Below are 20,443 nucleotides of genomic sequence, written 5' to 3' on the forward strand. Positions count from 1 at the left end.
CCGTGGCGCCTAATCAATGTATATGCCTTCAATGATGCACCGCGGCGCACTAATTTCTTTGAAAGCTTGGCCACTTTGCTAGATCCTGACCGTAACATTCTGCTCATGGGTGATTTCAACTGTGTTTGCAGTCCGTGTGATCGTACTGGGTTTAGCCGCAGCGATAAGAGTGCTGAAGTGCTATCTCTGATAGTTCAAAATGCGGGACTTGTTGACATAGGAGCACTGAATAGATTACCCTCATATACACATGCACAGGGTAGTACTCACACTAGAATTGATCGCATTTATGTTTCAGCGCCTCTTATTTCTCGCGATCTGTCATGCAAAACGGAGCCTATTTCGTTCTCAGATCACTGCATTGTTGTGGGGCAGATTGGTCATAACACTCGATCATATTTCAGACCGCAGTGGGCACTCTGGAAACTCAACTCTTCAATTGTCAGTGACCAGGAATTTTACTGCTCGCGTGCGCGTAGCCCTGAGGAGTTGCTTGTCGGCTGACATGCCTTTGTTTGCCTCTTGGGAATTTTTTCAAACAAGAAGTTCGGACAGTAGCTATCGAAATCGGATCAGTGCGGGGTTTTTACAGAAGGTTAGAACAAAAGATGTTGCTAAAGAATCTTCAAAACTTATATGAATTTGAATGTGAGGCGCCTGGTTGTTACACAGACGAAATCGCTAATGCCAAATGCGCACTCCAGAGGTACGACACCTTACGCTACAGAGGTGCCCGTGTTCGATCACGCAATACTCGTACCTTGCATTCAGAGGAACCCACACGTCAAGCCTTACTCGATGAATACCGCAACGCAAAAAGCAAATTTATACCAGATTTATATTCGCAAGGGTCATTGGTAACTAATACAAGTGAAATCATGACAGAATTTGAAGCTTATTACACAGCATTGTTCAGCGATTCCTATGAAATACAGAATGAAGATCTAGTAACGCAGTTTCTGTCATTTGTGACTCCTTTATCGGACGAAGAGTGTGAGTCTATTAGTGGGCCTATCACTTTAAAAGAAATAGAACTCGCCGTTGACCAGTTACCGATGTCGAAAACGCCAGGACCCGACGGGATGTCGGGCGAATTTTACAAAACCTTTAAATCCTTACTGTGCCCGGTACTGCTGGACATTTTCACGCAGAGTTTGAATCTGGGGACCCTTCCTCAATCTTTTACAAGAAGCCACACCGTCCTAATTCCGAAATACTCAGATAGAGAAAAGCTTCGTCATGTTGACGGCTACAGACCGATTACACTGTGTAACGTTGACTATAAAATTTTTGCAAAAATACTATCAAACAGACTACAATTTGCAATGTCAATTCTTATTGGCGCCCACCAGACTTGCGGCCTGAAAGGTCGTTCAATACAAACGAACATACACATTGCCCGCACGGTATTGGAACATTCTTCCCACTCGTATGACCAACTGGCAATATTACAAGTGGATTTAGCGAAGGCGTTTGATCGGGTTCGTCATTCCTGAGCCATACCGGTGCCTGAAACTGCTTTGCTAAAAGGTCCTATACAGGCTTCATGTCGGGAAGGAACCACGTTAGCATATGCAATATAGCGTGGTAGAAGAGTAAAATAAGCACCAAGGGTAGCACAACGCGAATTCTGTAACCAGGCGTCACACAATGCGAATTGCGCAACGAGCAGGTTGTTGAATGCTTCCAACCCATTACAAAGGACCCTGCCATAATTCATCATCAGGCACAGCATCAACAAAGTGCGCATAATGCCTTACATGGGTTTAGCAGGTACCAACGCTCTCCGTAGAATGACAAAAAATGGCAGAGTGCCTGCTGGCCTACTTCTCAAAAATTACAATTATTTATAGCTTAGTGGGTTCCTCGCAAGTGCACTTGGATTGGTTGCCAAGGAAGCCCATTAGCGCATGATACACTTCCTCTGGGTCTCAGTAAAATTACAATGATTTATAGCGTAGTGGGTTCCTCGCAAGGGCATTTGTATTGGTTGCCAAGGAAGCCCATAAGCGTATGATCCATTTCCTCGGGGTCTCAGTAAAGTTCTTCGCTCCCCCCCCCCGTCTCTTTCCCACGTCAACGTATGTCATACAGCATGACGGGAGAGGGAAATAGCGACCGGGCGTCACCCAATGCAAATTACATAACTGGTGGGCCGTTTAAAGATTCCACCATAATTCTTCATCGTCATCAGTCGTCGCGTGAACAAAGTGCACATAATGCCTTACAGACGTGTAGCCGGTGCCTCGCTTCTCCGCAGAATGACGAATAATGGCTTAGTAGGTGCTTCCAAATTTCACAAAAATTCTGATTTATGGCGTAGTGGGTACCTTTCTAGTGTACTTGTATTGTAGCCCCAAGAGAGCTTAACGGGCTCTAGAAACGCCGCTCTTCCAGCTTTCGCTGTGACTGTGCTGCGGTTTTAGCGCAGGCCTGGCGTTTTTTCGTTTGGTTCAGCACTATCGCATTCTTTTGTTTCTTCAATCATAGGAACAAGCCAGGGGGGGGGACATCGAGCCCCCCCCCCCCCCCGAAAAAATGTCTGCCTACGCAATGGCTCATGCCTTGCCTTGTGGAGAAGGAAGGACTTACTCTACATATTGACAGGGAGCCCATTTTCAGTGTGCCATCACTTCTTGCGGGATGGCGTTCCCGTTTGCATCTTTTTGGGTATTCCACATGGAATACCCCAAAAAAAGAACACAAAATGCTTACATTTCTCAAGCACGCGTTCCTACACCGTTCACAGACGAAGCCGCGTGTCAGAGCTCTGGAACTCATAAATTTTTTATGAGTAACGTTTTGTTTCACAATTGTAGTTTTGTAGTTTTCTTCAAGTACGTTGTGCAAGCTGGTATTTGGACTTCCATGCCTTCAGAAGAGGTAAAAAATGACAGACAAATGTTGATATTACATTTTTTTGCAAGGTTTTTTTTCTTAAACCTTGGCCGGTGTGTCATATGCGAAATACATCGTGCACTTGTACAACCAATGTGCAGATTTTGTTACTGCAAACAAATTCTGCAGAATCCCGCAATGTGGAGGAAAGGTTAAGAAAGGGAAAATAGACAACCACCTGCTTGTGGCATGAAGTCACAAGGAAATTCATACGGATTTCTCGGGGAAAAAAAGCTTCTTCGTTGCCGAAAAATTCGACCTGGTTTTGTGTCCTGGTCCCGGACCAGGATAATTTTTTGGCATCGACGAAGCTTTTCTTTCCCATAAATCCGTAAATGGGTGGTTATCTATTTTACTTTCTTAACCTTTCCTCCACCTTGCGGGATTCCGCAGAATTCATAGCTTTTTAGTTGCCGAATATTTCGTCCTGGTTTGGGTCCCCGGGCAAGAACGGATTTTTTTAAAAAGCTTTTGTTTCTGATAAATCCGTATGGATTTCCTTGTGGCTTCAGGCTACAAATCGGTGGTTGCCTATTTTCCTTTTCTCTAAAATTTCTTTTATTATTAAACCGTGCATTCATAAAAATAATTTTCGATTTGTGATGTCATTAGTGTGCCTATGGCCTCGCAGGTTGGCTACTGGCTCTCAAATGTTTTATCCACCATTGCAATTTTTAGATGGGCCACCCAGGTCTTGAGTATTCGGTGAGAAAGGCTAGTCGCCTTTGAATGTTGTGACATCATGGGTGGTAAAATGGGGACTGCAGGTATCTAATTTGCATTTGTATTTGTGTATGGTATATGTGTAGCCATATATTATGGTATATTTAGGGTATTCATATTTACAAGTTTCTCAGTTTTCTTGTCATGAAACATGTGATCAGTTAACCTGTCTCAATATATCTTTAAGTTATCTAAGATTTAGTTCATTGTGCTAAGTCATGGTGAACAGCATAATTGCAGCAGCGGAAATTGCTGTTAAATTTTGTTGATAGCACAGATCTCTAGTCATGTGCGAAAGTGCTTTACACATAGTACTGCTAAAAGTAGGTGTTTCAGTTTATGCAAATGTCATGAATGTGTGAAGGTTTACCTCCTTTTATATTTATATAGGCTTATTTACTGGCATTTAGGGCACTGCTATATAATACCTGCATTTTGTATGTTTCTAGTCCCCAGAAGTGCTCATTGCTGCAAATTAAACTGTAGACTTTTATTATATATGTTATTGGACATTTACCTACAACAAATATTTTTCTCAATTTTTGGTGTGTGTCTTCTCAAACGGCGAAAACAGGAACCCTTTCGAAAGTTCTGCATCCCCAGTTCTGCTGGAAAGCCCCCCCCTCCCCTAAATCTTTTATTAATGTCTAAATTGTCGAAATACAGTTTTGCAGGAATGCTAGCATGGCTTCAGTTTTCTCGAGACTGCATTTTGGAAATTTAGAAATGGCATAGAAACTCTAGAGGGAGTAATGCAGCAAAGGTTACTCCCATTTACTACCGCAAGAACTCCCCAGAGGAGTAAACTAAACTACCCTAAAACCCCGAATTCACTCCCAAACTTAAGAAAAAGAAACAAAAACGTGCTCGCTTATTAATAAAAAAACTCCCATTGCCCCTCCCCCCTAGAAACGACTACATTACGCCATACACGCTGCCTAACAAGAACGATAAAACCCCCCATTGTGCCTCGCAAAATTTTCTATTGAGACACAAAGGGAGTAAAACCTATGCCCGACGTAAGCCCTATAAATGCCCATGTAATGGAGTTATATGCCACCCTTATTACACCGAAAAACCTCCCTAATGAGAACGACATGACCCCCTTGGTCCCTCGTGGAAATATTTTATTCAGACGCCAAGGGAGTAACATTTATGTCCAGCGTACACTCTATACACGATGTCTTATGGGAGTTATTTTGTTGCGTCCTTTCTGAGGGCATAGAAATATGTACAGATGGGAGTGTTCTATAGGATAAGCCAAAAACTCCCATCTGGGCGTTTTTCTGTTTAGAGTGTCGACGGCTGCCGGCCCTCTCCTGGTTCTTGATGCGCAGGCGGGCGAGCTGTCGAGCTTTTTTGGCGCCTTGCAAATTAGCGGCGACGTCGAGATCGTCTTCGTCGGTAGTGGTTGGTAGCATTGCGTCGAGCGTCATTGCAGGGCTCCTCCGTAGACCAGCTTGTACGGCGTCACTTGCGTCGTTTCTTGCGTGGCCGTGTTGTATGCGAAGGTCATATACGGAAGGATAGCATCCCACGTTTTGTGTTCCACGTCGACATATACATGGCTAGCATGTCGGCGGTAGTCTTGTTTAGCCGCTCGGTGAGGCCATTGGTCGGTCGGTGGTGCGCTGTGGTCCGGCGGTGGCTTGTTTGGCTGTATCTCAATATTGCCTGAGTTAGGTCAGCAGTAAACGCCGTACCTCTGTCGGTGATGACGACCTCTGGGGCGCCATAACGCAGGACGATGTTCTCAATGAAGAACTTCGCTTCTTCGGTGGCACTACCTCTGGTCAGGACCCTTGTCTCGGCGTAGCGGGTGAGGTAGTCGGTAGCTACGACGATCCAGTTGTGTCCGGTATTGGACGTCGGGAGCGGCCCCAGTAAGTCCACCTCGATTTGCTGGAACTGCCGTCGAGGTGGCTCGATAGGCTGCAAATATCCGGCTGGCCTAGTCGGCGGTGTCTTGCGACGCATGACAGTCCCGACAGGTCTTTACGTAGCGAGTGACTCCGACGGCGAGGCGCGGCCAGTAGTACTTTTCCTGTATTCTTGGGAGCGCGCGAGAAACACCCAGGTGTTTTAGACAATGGGCCGTCGCGCAGAGCCTCGATGACCTCTGGTCCCTGTGTCGAGGGCACCACGAGAAGGCAATTCGCTCGAAGCGGCGAGAAGTTCTTCTTTAGGAGAACACCGTTGCGCAAGAAAAACGACGTCAGTCCCCGCGTGAATACCTTCGGAACAACGGTGATCCTGCCCTCGAGGTATTCCACGAGGCCCCTGAGTTCAGGGTCCGCTCGCTGTCGTTCTGCGTAGTCGTCGGCATTTATGGTTCCCAAGAAGCAGTCATCCTCCTGGTCGTCCTGCGGTGGCGGGTAGACTGGGGCGCGAGACAGGCAGTTAGTGGCGGAGTGTTTTCTTCCGGACTTGTAAACAACGGTAATGTCGAATTCTTGCAGTCAAAGGCTCCACCGTGCGAGGCGACCTGAAGGGTCCCTCAAGTTACCTAGCCAACACAAGGCGTGGTGGTCGCTCAGCCACTTTGAAGGGCCGGTCGTATAGGTAGGGGCGAAACTTCAATTTAGCCCAGATGATGGCCAGGCACTCCTATTCCGTTGTGGAATAGTTGACTTCTGTCTTTGATAGCGACCGGCTAGCATAACTGATGACCCTCTTCACCCCGTCAGTCTTCTGCACAAGGACGGCGCCGAGTCCTACGCTGCTTGCGTCGGTGTGGATTTCTTTATCGGCGTATTAGTCGAAATGCGCTAGTAACGGAGGCATCTGAAGGTGTGTTTTCAGTTCTTGAAATGCTTCGATTTCCGCCGTTTCCCACTTGAATGGCACGTCGGTCTTCGTGAGGTGCGTTAGTGGCTCGGCTATTCGTGAAAATTCCTTGCCGAAGCGTCTGTAGTAGGCGCACAAGCCGAGAAAACTGCGTACGACCTTCTAGTCGGTGGGTGGCGGGAAGGCAGCGATGGCAGCTGTTTTCCGCGGGTCCGGGCGAACACCGTCCTTGCTGATCACGGGACCCAAAAACAAGAGCTTTCGTACGCGAAGCGGCACTTTGCAGGCTTCAGGGTGAGTCCGAAGGCCTTGATTGCTTGAAGTACAGCTTCAAGACGCCGAAGGTATTCGTCGAAGTTTGAGGAAAAGACAACGACGTCGTCCAAGCGCACGAGACACGTCTGCCACTTCAAGCCGGCCAGTACTCTATTCATAACGCGCTGAAAAGTCGCAGGTGCCGAGCATAGACAAAAGGGCGTGACCTTGAACTCGAACAGGCCGGCTGGTATTATAAAGATCTCGATCTCTCTCATCGACTTCTATTTGCCAGTAACCGGTCTTGAGGTTCATCGACGAAAAGTACTTTGCGTTGTGTAAACTATCCAGGGAGTCGTCTATCCGGGTAAGGGGATACACGTCCTTTTTCGTGACTTTGTTCAGGCGACGATAATCGACGCAAAAGCGTAGAGTCCCATCCTTCTTCACTAGCAGCACGAGGGATGCCCACGGGCCCTTCGACAGCTGGATGATGTCGTCGCGTAGGATTTCGTCGACCTGTTTCTTAACGGCCTCGCGTTCTCGCGTCGAAACTCGGTACGGGCTCTGACGGATTGGTCGGGCACCTTCTTCTGTTATGATGCGATGTTGCGCGATTGGGTCTGTCGAATTTTTGACGACGACGAGAGTCAGTCCTCTAATTGCAGGAGCAGGGCTTTAAGCTGGTCTCGCTTGTAATTCGGGAGGCTCGGGTTCACGTCGAAATCTGTTTGGGGACCTCGACCCCTCGAAGCAAGTTCGGTAGCATCAAAGAGGACGAAATCATTGCTGGCGTCCACGAATACGCCGATGTAGCCTACCGTCGTACCAAGGTTGAGGTGTCTATATTCGTGGCTAAAGTTTGTCAGCACTACCTTTGCTCTGCCATCGCGCAGCCCGGCTATGCCTCTTGCGACGCAAATCTGACGGTTCAGAAGCAGGTGCTGATCGCACTCAACGACGCCTTCCATGTCTGCGGATCTCTGATTGCCGACGGAAATGATGACGCTGGAGCGAGGGGGAATGGTGACCTGGTCTTCCAGCACATTCAAGGCGTGCTTCCCTGGCGGCGTGTATGGCGGTAGTGCTTTTTCTGTGGATAGTGTTATCGACTTCGATTTCAGATCGATGACTGCACCATGAAGGATTAAGAAGTCCATACCAAGAATTACATCTCTCGAGGAACGCTGCAGGGCTACGAAGTTCGCGGGATAAATCCGGTTGTTAATGGTGAGTCTCGCTGTGCAGATTCCTCCAGGCGTTACTAGATGACCTCCAGCTGTCCGGATTTCGGGGCCTTCCCAGGCTGTCCTAGCTTTCTTCAACTTCGTGGCGCACGGTCCGCTGATGTCAGAATGGCTCCGGTGTCGACGAGTGCTGTGACGCTGTGGCCGTCGATAAGAACGTCGAGGTCGCTGGTTCGTTGTCTTGCGTTGCGTTTAAGTCGTGGCGTCGGATCACGGTTTCGTCGATTTGTCCCGCTGTTTCGACGTTGCGTCGTCAGGTTTTCTTCGGGCCGCGAAGTTTCGTCGTGAGGGCTCCGTCCGGTTTGCGTCGTGTTCTTAGGACATCGTCGTGGCGTTGTCGTCGGTGGCGGAGGATCTTCGTTAGTTCGTCGTAGAGCAACCGCACCTCCATCGGCTGCTGCCGTTAGTTTTCCGGATACGGGACAGGTCACCGGTCCTGAGTTGGGCCAGTGTATGGTCGGCGTTGGGGAGAGAAGTAGCGGCCTGGCGACGGCGAACGGGAAGGTTGTCGGGATAGCCACTGCGCTCCTGCGAGGTAGTCGGCGATGTCGCATGGTCGTTCACCCCGCTGTAGACGTGGCGCGGCAATGGCGAACCCACGCAATCCCATCTGTCGGTACTGGCACCTACGGTAGGTGTGGCCAGCTTCTCCGCAATGGTAGCAGAGTGGGCGGTGATCCGGGGCGAGCTAAACGTCGCCTTTCTCGGCGTGTATCGCTGGCCGGCGGGCGTGTGGTATGACGTTGGTGGTTTTGGCGGTGGTGCCTGTCGGCGGAACTGCTGCGGCGGCGCGGCGTCTTGACGTGGGCGAGGAGGTGGGGCGTTGCGTCGGGCTGCAGCATGGTCGCGCAAGCTCTCGAATAATCTAGTTTGTTCGCGGCCTGCGCGCAACCTTAACAAAGTGATCTACTACAATCGCGAAGCTTCTCGAACACTGCCGCGTGGTCGGCGCCGAGCATTGCGAACCGTCATTGCTGGTCAAACCTGAATGCATCAAAATAAAACAAGAAGCGGGCGTGGCAATATCACTGGCGTAGTCACGACACTGCGTCGCCACCGGCTGGGAATGGCGGCCGAGAAGACAGTAGGCCTACCGGATCTGCGATTTCAATGGACTCTGGGCACAAATCGGCGCTGGATTCTTTCACAAGTGGTCGCTCTTGATTCTGCCGCACTTATCGTATGCCGAAATGTACCACGAGGGTTGGCTTGGGCGGTCAGTTCGCCTGTGCTTTGGGACCGCCTGGATATTGGCCGTCATTATCGTCGGCCGCCCGGACACTCGCTCACCGGTGATTCGCCGTGGTGATGAGCTTCGAGCTCGCGATATTAGGCAGAGGCCTCGCCGCTATTTTGCGACTCGTCCAAAGCACTGTGCGGTCGCCGGCAACGAGCTCGATTCTATACCGCGCGCTTGAAATGCACCGGCATGGGTTTCCGGGTGCTTCAGCTAGCCTACTTTAGCTGTGACGTCAGCTCTGAGAAAATTGGTCGCCTTCATCGACGCTCGCTCGCAAGCATTTCGCCACCGTTCGTGGCGGCGACACCGCTTTCGCTCGCTGTACTGTCGTGCGCTCGAGGCATTTAGTGGAAATTGGACGCCGTTACCGTCGGCTTCCTCACGCTTGCTCACAAGCAGCTCGGCACCGTTGGTGGCGGCGGCTCCGTGTTCGCTCGCCCTTCTGCTAGAGATGTGCTGGCGGCTGCGGCGGCTGACGGGCTTGCTCGAGCTGTACGATGCCGCTTGCAGAAAACTCGCCTGCTCGTTGGCGGCTCGGTGGTTGGCGGCGGCTCGGCGCGATGGCGGCGGCTCCTGTACTTGAAATGATGCGCTATGCGACTTGAAATGCGTCTATGATGATGGACATTACGGTGAAATTATTTATATGCCATATTTTAGACGTGTGTCCTAGTTCACTCGTACGTATTTGCAATGTGCGTGCGTCTTCACCCTCGCTGTCACGTGTGACTACCTATTTGCAATATTTTTGTTCTTTGCAGGGATGCAGCCGTTGTCCAGGACCAACAGATTGCTGTCTATGCTGGCGCGTACAATGCCTGTCATCTATCGCTTCCATTGGAGCAGATTCACAAAAAGTACTGTACGAAATATGACAACGCGGCTGGACCTGTATTGGACATTTTGCAGTGAATTCAATTAAACAAAGCAGAAACTTCATATGTATGGAGAAAAATAAAATGTTTTCATTGTCTCATTGTCGACCCTTTCGTTGTCGCATTGACTGCGAAAACAGTGACACACGCATGACTAAATATTTTTTCGCATACACGCGAAAAAAGCCTTAAGCCTTGCGGAGAGTAACTGTAGAAAGGCATCCCTGGGAATAAACAGTTCATCCGAACGGAGTATTTGAGTGGACCGACCGTTCGTCCAGCGCGGTGCAACTGCGAGGACTAACGGCTGCTCGGTAAGGTGTAAGGACCAAACGTTCGTCCATTGAGGTGATCTGTGGGGACTAACAGTTTCTCGGTAAGGTGTAAATGTGAGGACTAAATGTTTGTCCATGGAGGTGATCTGTGGGGACTAACTGTTAGACACGGTGCCGTTAGTCCTTAAAGGGATTAATGGTTGTGGCAGCCCCATTAGTCGCCACAGGGATGAACCACAGACGCTTTTAGCACCCTTTTGCGTTAGAGTGTACGTGCTGCACTCTTGACGCAAAGGGACTTCGAAATCCGCTGCTCTCCCTGGAGCGGCCGTATTCTCTTACACCAACGTTCTGTAGAGTTACGCGAGACTGGATCCAAGAGTTAGCTGCCAGCCTTACTTCGTATAACATTACAATTTGTTGTTATCACAGTCATTGCTTCCCCCTTGCGCGGTAAAAGAGATTTTTTTCTCCTCCTCTCACCCCACTCTCTCTTTCTCATCTTTCTATTCACCTTCCCCAATCACCAAGCGTAGGGTAGCCAACCGGAAAATTTTCTGGTTACGTCCCTTCCTTCCCCCTTTCTGTTTCCTTCCTTCCTTCCTTGAACTAACGTGCCGATTCCTCTGCTAACTTCAGTCAAGCCTATTAGGTCTTCTCTCCACCTCGAGATTCGTGACCAGATAAAGCTTGCAAGCTACGCGGTCGGCAGTTTGTTTTAAAGGGGCCCTGCAACACTGTTCCAAGTAGCCATATTTTGAACACTGCAGGAGTTTCTTGTCTCAAGATCCGCTTGCCGCGAAACTTATTCGAATCCGGCAAGTATGAATTTTGGGGATTCGTCACATGCATCCCTGCGCTTTTTCTTTCTGCCGATGAGAGCGCTGGGAGCTGCACAGGACTAGGGTGCCTTGATGCGCGTTTTGTTGCGCGTTTTCGGGGCGCACACATCGAGGCACACTACACAGGACAGTTGACCGGGATGGAGGTGGTGGGGGGGAAGCTAGGTCAGAGCACGTGATCAGTTTGAGTACTTTCTGTACAGTTTCTTTTTTTTCCTTCGGACATGTTCGCAACATCCGGTATAATGGCGAGCGCGCCGCCGGCATCGGGCGTCGTCGGCCGCGTGTACTATGCAGCACAAGAAGAGCAACTCTTCCACGAAAATTGTGCTCATACATCTGCACGAACTGTCGTTGTGGGTTCATTACAATAGGCTTCCCAAGCAACGCTTAGCGGCGCTGCTGCTCTCGACAGGCAGCGCCATCTCTGACAGAAAAAGAGAAACTGGGGCGTGATCAGCGAGCGCTTTCCCTTCTCGCCACCGCGTTGCCGCTCGCTTCCGTGCACGTGCAGAGCTCTCACGGTGCACTTGCGGCGTCTCACAATGTACCGCGTGCAGTGCGGCTTCAAAAGGATCTTCAAGCTTGACTGGCACTTCCGCAAAGCGAACTTGATAAAATGAGGAAGGCTCGTCAATCACGTTAACGGTGAAGAGCACACGATCGACGACAACCACGCCCGACTCAAAGCGAAATGCATTTCCCAAGTCGCGATTATACCGTGTAGGACGTATACCTCGAGGTAAGTCTCATTCTGTCACGTTAAAGATTAATAATAGTCCACATGCACTCCGAAATGAAGCCGTACACGCTATCGATGTTCTGCGGCGTGGACTACGAATCATATGATTGTTGTTTTGATATGGCATGCTTACAGTAGCAGCCGTGTACGTTCGTGAACAAACGTTTGCGGCGTGCGAAAAAAAGATTATACGGCCATGGCACTGCTTCCTGAGAAGGTTAGAGTCAAGTCCTCCGTGCCGCTGGAGAATCACCCGCCGATTAAGACGCGAGGCAGCTAGCTGAGCTTCAACCACTGTGAAGTAAGATTAACTGCTCGCCTCGTTTTTTCGGCTCTCGCGTCATGCTTGCAGTCTCTTTTTATGATACTGACTTGACAGGCGTATAAAACCTGTTGCGTGAACGCGGCTAGAAAATCGCACAAAGTCAGAAGGTGGTTAATTCAAGGTTGCAATTGCAAAGCATGTATGAAGTGCCAGTTATATTTAGCGGCTTAAATATATATCACCCCAATAAAGTGACAAAAACAAAGCAAACCTGCAGAACGATGTCAAAGCTTGCTGAAAATGCACAGACGCCCCTTCCGGCGTGATAAAGCAGCCTTCCCGACGCGTGAAATGCAGGCGCCGAACTTCTGACAATGCGCGGAGTTCAGTTGAATTCAACCAACCGCGCAACGCTAACGGTATAACGCGAATGTGAACGTTCAACAACGACGGGTAGGTCTCACGAGCACGGGGGATCAAAACACAAAGTTGCTTCACCTACAACCGTAACTGGACTTTAACAATGCGAGAAGACAGCGAGTAATCATTACTGTAGTCGCTGCGTGCATGCGCCCCGTTACTTACCGATTCAGGTAGTCGGAACGAACGAAAGCGATGAACTCAGACAGCCAAAATAGAAGGCGAGACAGCGCTGTCAGCTATCCACGCTTGCCGCCTTTATTTCTCGTGCGACACGCCCGGGAACCGATACAGTTTAACACGTGAATCGTGTGCCTTGTCTGCACTGTTGTGGCTGGCCACTAAACCGCAATACTTCGGACCACGCTTGCGCTTCCGCGGGGTCGCTTCTGCCATCGTGGAAATGCGCAGCTTCGCACAGCAAGCCTCTCCGTTCAACGTGCCGAGCTGACGGCCCCACAGTTACCCGCACCGAGAGAAGAACGCGAGCGCACGTGCGCTACCGCTACCGTGAAAGGGGCTGAGTCGGCCGCGCGACGGTTCAGAGTTTTCCGACAGAGCCGCAGCGCGGCTGCCGCGGCGCTGTCGTCGCGCCGCAAACTTGAGCTTGGGTTCCCTATACAGCGGTCCGACTCAGGCACGCATAGTGTTTAAAATGGCATTGCTGCATTAAGTCACGTGCTGCTTCACTTGAACGAAGAAGAAAACGAAGAAATTAGCAGATGACCATTGACTGAGATCGGAATACTAAGATATTATTCTTCCGTGTTTCTGAAAGGAATACATGTAAATATTTTTATCCGAGCCTGTTTTGCTTGCAAGCCAATGACCGTGCCCTTAGTTTCGTCAACGTAGTCGGCGCTTTCGACAACGCAGTTTGACGAGAAAAAGGGTGAGTCATTTCTAGCTGTCTGTAAAACAAGATTGCAAATTTCCTGCTGCGTGCAGTGCAGAAATATATGGCTCGCATATTCACTGAAGCCTTCACTAGTGATCGACAGCCTTTGTCGGAACATGTGCAAGAAGTGTTCCAGGGCCCCTTTGAAGCGTTTGTAGTGCTGCAAGTGTGGTGGAAGGAAGGCAAAAGAAAGGGAGGTTGTTTGATTGGCTACCTTACTCGAGGGAAATGGAGAAGGGGAATAGAACAATGAGAAGTAGAAGAGGGAAAGGAAGATGTAAATGATCAACAAACGCGCTGACACGTACGGCTGGGTTCCACTATAACAGTCAAAGGCATTCATACAGGCCCGTCGTCCTCAAATAGCAATAGAACGGATATGGCAGCAGAACGGTAATGGAATTCGGAACGCTCATGTGAACACGGAGGAGTGCAACGAACATCGCAGTCAATCCCGATAATACAGTTTTCTTCTTTCGTGCTGTGAAATATGGCGAGGGGTGCACTTGCGGTAAATAAGACTCATTCAAACGCCCCTGAAGGCCACTCGTGATAACAATAGAGATCACGTGCTAACCAAATACCAATGTTTGTTTCTCCATGCGACGGCTGGCTTGTTTATGTATGGAGTCCCACAACTACTGCAAGTGTACACCAAGGTGTGGGAGAATTTTTTATTTTGTTTCATCGGAATCGATAAATGTGCGTATCAACCAGTTCTTTTTTTCTACGGATATCTAAGGGCTGTAGACACTACGACTTCAATGAAGGCCGTTCTGTGGTAGCCCGACCTTATACAGATGTATTTTCGAAACGTATCTTCGAGAAACTGATGGACAGATTAAATGTTTTGCAGCACGTATTGGCCATCGGCTGCTTTGGTCGGCTCAGAGTCGGGCGCTGCACCTTGCTAGCCCGCCGTGGTTCTCATGGGAAGCGCCCTGCCTCCAGGCCTCGTCACGGACTTTGTCCTCTCCAGCCGGCCGCGACGCGCATGTGAAGCGCGTGGTACGCAGAGCTTGGTGCTTTGGCGGCACGTGAGGTGTTGGCAGCAGTCGGTACTGTACTTGCACTGCGATAGTGCGATACCAAAAGAATACCCTATGATGCAGGTACCAGCTATATTAGAAGAAAAGAATGATACGAATGTAGGATATGAATAGCATGTTCTTGAATGCGTAGTTTGAGCTTTTTGCATGATTGTTAAGCTTTTGTATTTTGTTTTAAGAGATACAGCGTATCAGGAACTAAGTGGTAATATTGGTTGCACTACCTTAAAACGGAGCACAAAATGAAAAATAAACAAGCGTACTGTTCTAATAACTGTACGCACGAAGCGCTGTGCCCACGTATTGTTTAACTATCGTTTGTGTTTAACTAAGCCTCCCTTCTCCGGAGTCCACTGTAGATATGCACTGTAACGATAGTAATTAATGTATTCCTATCATTGGCGGCTCTTTCCTATAGGACGCCTGAGTGAATCCTAAAAGAAACTAGACTAACCCATTCTAATATCTTTTGACAACGGAAGGTACTGCCGTCAACAAAGCAGGAAGTCAAGAAGGCCAGTGCCATAGTTCCATGAATGGCAGGAACCTGCAAAAGCAAAGCAGTGGGAATGAAGCACTCCGTCCGCCTCCACGTATGACGAGGTCTCCTATTTAAGAATTTCTTTTATTTATTGATTCATTTAGGTATACTGCAGTATCAATGACATTATAGTAGGTATGGTACATAAAAGTACTAACATATCGAAATAAGAAAGACACGAATGTTTTCGAGTACAAGAAATTGTCAACATGCACAAAAAAGATAACTAGTAAAGAACATTATTGACTAGAAGCGAAAAGGAAAATGCAATAGGCAACAAAATTCAATCGAACACATTGAATCAATAACAGAGTAATAAAAAACCCAGATAACGTAAAAGGCCACAATTAATACATAATCATGATCACCAGTGCTAAGAAACTTTCGTAAGTATTTCTGAAACAAAGAAAAAGAATTGCGGGTAACACCAGTTATGGGTTAAGCTATTTACATTGGACAATCGTTCAAGGAAAAAAAAAGAGTACTTAAAACGGTTATTTCATGAAACTAGAAGTTGTTCATATTCGCCAGAGAATGTCTTTGTTTGCATAGCCTTTCGAATAAGTGACAATGGGCGAGTGATAATGTGATAATGTGTTAATGCAGCGCACTTCTCCTGTGAAAAGGTTCGCGGCGTAATATTCGGTAAAATCTATGACCGAACGAGCAGTATCCAAAAAGAAAGAAACTGGGGCATTGAGCCCACGTGGAGCGGAGAAGAAATAAATTGCTGCTCGTTTGTGTTGGGGCAAGCAGCAATTAAAATAGATCGCTTGAGCGCCGCTTAACCCGGACGGTGAAACTACAGACCCAGCCTCAGCCGCACCTGTGCACGAAAGAAAAGGAATAGTAGAGAAGGAAAGACAGGTAGGTTAACCAGATTAGGAGAACCGGTTTGCTACCCTACATATGGGAACAGGGTGGGGAAGATTGAAGGATGGAGAGAGAAAGAGAGACACCACATAACACAGCACACACACACAACAGTCAGTCACAGTCCGTCACTCTTGCGTGGTACGCGACATTACGGTCACAGTCACTGCGGAGGGCACTTGCATACATTAAAGATCAGAGACCCGACACTTGGGTGATATTCTCCGACTCACGAGCCGCACTGCAGTCCCTGAAATCTTCACGTACGCAAGACCAACTAGTCTTAGACATCAGGCGCCTAGGCAATAATGCTCATGAACTACATCACGATGTAGTGCTGCAGTGGCTGCCCGCTCACTGCGGCATCGAAGGGAATGTTTAAACTGACTCAGCTGCTAGAGCTGCGCATGAGACAGCATCTGAGAGAATCGAAATTCCTTTCTCAAGAAAAGACGCAGCGATTCTGGTATCTCCCTTCGCGCGGAATCTGCAGAGAACAATATGGAGCGATGCCAACAACCTGTACGGGCCGCTGCACAGAATAGACCCGACGTGTAGCTTTCCTATGTCACAGGGACTAACCAGACAAGATGAAACTTGCATTCACCGGCTGAGACTCGACGTTGCCTACACGAAATACTTCAAGCACAAGATCAGGCAGTCGGACTCACCCACGTGCACCACATGTAACACTCGGGAAGACCTAAAGCATGTACTCTGCGATTGTTCCCGTTACGACGCCGAACGACAGATTCTGAAGGCAGCACTTCATTTGCAACGCGGCTCGAGCTTGGAGCTGCGGCACCTTCTCCGCCCGTGGCAAGACAGCAGTTGTGCGATGCGCAGCACAAAAGTACTGTTGGCGTTCTTGAGGAACACTCAGCTTAACCAAAGCTTGTGAAGGACTCTTTTTGTGTAAATACGTGTGTTTGTGACTCTACGTACTATTTGGGTGTACCCTTTGTTTTTTTAATATTCATTTTACTTACTTAATTTTGTTTGTAGTTATTCAATTGTTTAATTTTTTTCTTTATTTTCCGGCTTTTCCGCGAACTGCAGTTACTAGCAACATCTCATTATTTCTTTGTTTTTCTTAAATTAAAAAATTCGGCAGATCCCACGTACCGTGGGAGTCGATGTTAAGCGAAGCATCCGGCGTGAAGGCAACTGTGGCGTAATTGTTTTTTACTGAGCGACACGTCACAAAATGACGGTAAAGATTTGTACAAAATTTATACACACACATATACGTTGAAGAGCCGCATATGTGTTATATAAACAGTTGCCTACATTTGGATAACGCTGCCAACGGCAACATGGGTATTACCAACACCAGAAGCGGTAAGCTGAAGTGCTTATACTTGTCCCTCATGATGGAGAATGCACGCACGTTTCGTGAACCCGTGTGCATGTGTGGAAGAGGTTGTTGACAGTTCTTGTACAAGGTCATCGTCACCGTGATCAGTGAGAACCAGCAGCTGGTCATGACTTGTTATCGTATACGGTCCTGATCGCGGTGATGAGATATAGTACAGCTGTTGGAATTCGCCGTTGCCTCGGTCATTTCGTCGACAAATTGTCTATCGATAGAGCCGGCGACCTGTTGGACCCTGAAGTCACCCGTCGCGTTGGTGAAGTATAGGCCGTCGAGGCTGATAGGCCTGGACAGTGCTACGTAGACTATCATCAGTGGATGGCGCTAGTCGTATTTGTAAACTACCTGGGCGTATGTAGTCTTACGTAGCCTAGTCTACAAAGTGGCTGTCAATCAATCTGTCATCATCCTCGGTCAACATGAGGCCCTCGCTCAGCCTCGCAAGAAATGAAGAGCCGTTCTGCGTCGTTCTGGCGGACAAAGTGCAGTTTACGATGCGATGATGTGAATATCATGCTTAACATACCCTAATGTATTCCTCCGAGGTTGAGAGATGCTTTCAGTATAGTTTGCTGAATCATAGTAATACATATGTAATGTTTATTAGACTGCTATAAAAGCGGAGCCAGCACTGGAACTACAGACGGTAATCTGATATGACGCCTGTATCGCAGGAGTACATATATAGTGTTTATTGCTGCCTAGGAAAATTAGACAGCCATCACCACAACCACAATTGGCGCGGCTCTGTGGTACAATACCTGATTGCCACGCGGAATGCTTGGGTTCGATTCCTGCTAGGATCCTAATTTTAATTCTTTCCATTCGTCGGGTCAACGCTGCTGATGTCGGTTTTTCATAACGCTGTCGCATTTAAGTTACCAATGTCTGTTCTCGCCGTTCTTGGGTAGATATAAACTGTCAATCACCTGTGGCGCATACCCGTACACCCTGGCCCGTGGTAGACGGGTATGTGCCACACGTGTCTAAACGAAAGGGTTTGACGACTTACGCGACAAGACTTTCACGTCATTCATGCCATGACCCGACAGTCATATTCGTCAAAGCCCCTTGCCCTTCCATGCGAATTTTGGTCTACACCAAGTTAAAAAGGCGATCTGGAGAGCACCCAGACGTAGGCGGCTAGATAGATAGATAGATAGATAGATAGATAGATAGATAGATAGATAGATAGATAGATAGATAGATAGATAGATAGATAGATAGATAGATAGAAACGCTTAAAGTGCCAAAGGTTCGCTAAGAAATGCTTCGCTGTTAAAATGTCTGGGTTTGTTATTTATATCTGTATAAAATTATTATCCAGCAGCCCTCACGAAAAAAAAAAGACTGAGCCGCCTTGCTCGATACGAGTGAAGCTCGAGAGATTTCACTGTGCTCGTTCGCTCGATTACCGCAATGTACAACGAGGGACGATGCTCAACCGAGGAACGGGCGCGTAGGGGCTGCACTCCTACGTACCGTTGTTTTGTGCAAAATCAGCGAAGAGTTGCGTACGCTCCATTGTTATAGGTCGAGCCAAGTGTTACAACTTGACGTTTCTGAATAAATCTAGGGGTTGTGTGAGTGGCGCGGGCTTACCGTCTAGGGTGACGCATAAACGATAGCTTATGGTCAGACGTAATATCGGCTCTCGCGTTCAAGCTAAGGCATGAGTCACCTCGATGAGAAATTTGCCATTTCTTTATTCATTCCTGTGGGGTTGAGCGACGGTACATCATGAAACGCCAGGCCTGCGTGGAACGCCCAGCACAGTCACAGTGCGAGTTGGCGGAGCAGCCTTCATGGCGTCTGCTGTAAATCTTTTTTGGCGCCTACTGCATGCGCAGTTACGAGATACCCACTACGCAATAAATCATCGCATTTTACGACGCAGCGAAGCACAACTACGCGTTTCTAAGGCAAAACGCGCATATGCGTAGATGCAGTTCGTTGTTGCTGTGGTGAGAGATATGAGGGTGACGGAGAATCATGCTTTAGCCCTTTGTAATGGACGGGGAGCTTTCAACGACCCACTGGTTACCCACTTAAAAAGGTGTGCCGCGTTGTGCGATTCAGGGGCGTAGTCCAAGGGGGGGTTGGGGGGGTTCAAACCCCCCCCCCCCAAATTTTTTAATTTTGCTTGCGTAAATATACACACACACATACAAACGCACGCACGAACATACACAAAGTATGGTTGAACCCCCCCCCCCCCCCCCCCGAAAAAAATTTCTGGCTACGCCGCTGGTGCGATTCTACTCTTCTGCCACGCAATATTACATCTGTTCACGCGTTTCGTCGGCACACATCAGGCTTGCATAGGCTATCTTTCCGAAAAACATTCAAGCACTGGGGTGGCTCTGTGGCAGAGCACTTGCTTGCCACGCAGAAAGCCACGCTGTGATTTCACCTCGAACCTTGTCTTTTTTCCTCGATTTGCTTGATAGCTGCAACGGACAACTACGCCACCAAAGTCGACTTTTCTGTGAGCTAATAACAACCGTGGCTTCCGCGATTAGCTCCGGCACCGTGTTACCTCAGCTAATAGCGGAGGCAACGCGGTGCCAGTGCTATCCAGCAGTTAGCGAAAACTAGCGAGAACTAGTCAACGCTAGCCGACAGTCAGTCAATATTCTCCATTCTTAGTCAAGGTTAGCCACCACTGTGAAACGTATGCAAGCACTAGCCAACAGTAGCCAAGCGTTAGTCAACATTAGCCAAAACGTAGCCACCACGGTGTAAGCACTAGCTAGAGTTAGCCAATCAAGTTCAAGTTCAAGTTTATTCATTATTATTGCATGTACAAAGAACGGGTTACATAATACATACAGAATGAGGAGGTCCCAAAGTACGAGACTGTCAGGGGGACCTCCTATAATTAGTGGCGTACATAAAAGGTAACAGCAGCAAAAAGAGCGAACAAATAAAAAATGCAATCAAAACAGAACGATCTATACTAAAAAAGAAACCTATATTTACCATAGCAGCATTATACAAAGCTTAAAAATACAAATACAGAACTGTGAAGTGATGATGAAAATAAATTTATTACAGATGAACAAAAGGTTCATTTAACAATTTGTTTTTCATGTTGTGTTTAAAAGATTGCAGTGACCGAGATGATCTAGTATGAAG

The 20,443-nt window shown here is 48.2% G+C and overlaps 1 protein-coding gene across 1 annotated transcript in view; it reads right to left on the bottom strand.

Annotated features, from left to right (window-relative positions):
* Window positions 1–14,320: 14,320 nt before the first annotated feature.
* LOC119397802 (uncharacterized) overlaps window positions 14,321–20,443 on the bottom strand; it is a 312,440-nt gene continuing 306,317 nt past the window's right edge. The window contains exon 4 of the mRNA XM_037665178.2: window positions 14,321–14,373. The gene's annotated coding sequence lies outside the window, so the exon portion shown is untranslated. The remainder of the gene's footprint in view (window positions 14,374–20,443) is intronic.

Source organism: Rhipicephalus sanguineus, chromosome 6, assembly GCF_013339695.2.
Source record: "Rhipicephalus sanguineus isolate Rsan-2018 chromosome 6, BIME_Rsan_1.4, whole genome shotgun sequence".
NCBI classification, from domain to species: Eukaryota; Metazoa; Arthropoda; class Arachnida; order Ixodida; family Ixodidae; genus Rhipicephalus; species Rhipicephalus sanguineus.